Below are 1,649 nucleotides of genomic sequence, written 5' to 3' on the forward strand. Positions count from 1 at the left end.
GAAAAAAGACACGAGGATCATTATCCCACATTTTCCTGGATTGACAAGGACTATAGCCACCTATCACGAAAGTTACCGTGTGAACAAGAGTTATGAGCCATATTAGTCATTAGTGTCAGTGTTTATAGTATGGATGGTCCAAAAATACTAGATTTTTTTATAAAACTAGCATATTTTTAATAATTTATTGTAAATATCCTAAAAAGCTATGGAAATTTCTAGAATAGGGTGTTATGTTAAACAACAAGTGGCTTTTTCAATCAGTTTTGGAGATTTAATGCAAAAGGAGGATTGGCAAAATTGCGCGTGTTGTGATTGCAATTTAAGGTAGCAAATAACACTCCAAATGAGAAGAAGAAGGAGTAATCTAGAAGAATTCTGACCAGGTGTCCTTGAGTTTTACCCCCTTTCGAAGCCAACGGAACTATCATATTTGCAATCCAAGCATCAGATTGCATCTTGAAAGCTTCAAATTGCTAATTTTGCCAAGATCCCTTTCATAAAGAGCTCTCCTTCTTAGCCATAACCCTTTTTCTCTAATTTAGCTATAAATAAGAGGCATGGGGAGCCATTGAGAGCAGTCTGAGCAAGAGGGGAAAGGCCCTTCTCAGGAGTATAGAGCAAGAGGGGGTAGGGCAAGAGAAGCACAAGCATGGGAAGGGAAGTAGATCATGAAATTCAACTTATTCCAAGCACTGTCCCCATCGCCAAAGGACCTTACCAAATGTCAATTCCTGAAGTCATTGAGTTGAAAGAACAACTCAAGTAGCTATTAGACCAAGGATATATCTAGCCAAGTAATTCATCATGGGGAGCCTTGGTTTTATTTCAAAAAAAGAAAGATGGAACACTCCGCCTTTGTGTTAATTACCATGGATTAAACCAGGTGACAGTAAAAAAGAAATATCTAATTCTCAAGATAGATGAGTTGCTTGACTGACTCTAGGAAGCAAAGGTCTTCTCAAAGATTGATCTCAGATTAGGATATTATCAAATAAAAATTAGGGAGAAAGATATCCCTAAAACTGCTTTTAACACAAGGTACAATCATTATGAGTTTATTGTGATGGCATTTGGGTTAACAAATGCTCTTGGCACCTTCAACAAGAGATTGATGCAAGACATTTTCCGACCCTACCTTGACGACTTCATCCTCGTCTTCTTTGATGATATCCTAACGTATTCCAAGAATGAAGAAGACCATGAACCAAAGCTACGAACAGATCTTGAAACAATGAGGGCCCACAAAATGTATGCTAAAAATAAGTAATGTGCTTTCTTTAAGAAGCAGATTGAATATCTAGGATTTATAATATCGGCGGATAGCATTCCACTGGATCTTGCCAAGGTCCAAGATGTACAAGACTAGCCACCCCCAACAACGGTCAAGGAAGTGTGAAGATTTCTAGGGCTAATGGGATGGTATAGAGTCTTCATTAAAGACTATACCTCAATCATTGCACCTCTTGCCGATCTTCTCAAAAAGCAAGTCTCCATTACATGGACATCTGCCGAATAATCTAGCTTTGAGAAGCTTAAGCAGAGTTTGGTAACCACCCCTATCTTAACGCTAATTAACCTTAACAAAGAATTCGAAGTCATAACTAATGCAAGCTCTCTTGCTTTGGGTTGTGTGCTTATGCAAGAAT

This window comes from Lygodium microphyllum, chromosome 21 (genome assembly GCF_053477565.2).
Source record: "Lygodium microphyllum isolate KBCC chromosome 21, Lygodium_microphyllum_v1.1.10, whole genome shotgun sequence".
In the NCBI taxonomy this organism is placed as follows: Eukaryota; Viridiplantae; Streptophyta; class Polypodiopsida; order Schizaeales; family Lygodiaceae; genus Lygodium; species Lygodium microphyllum.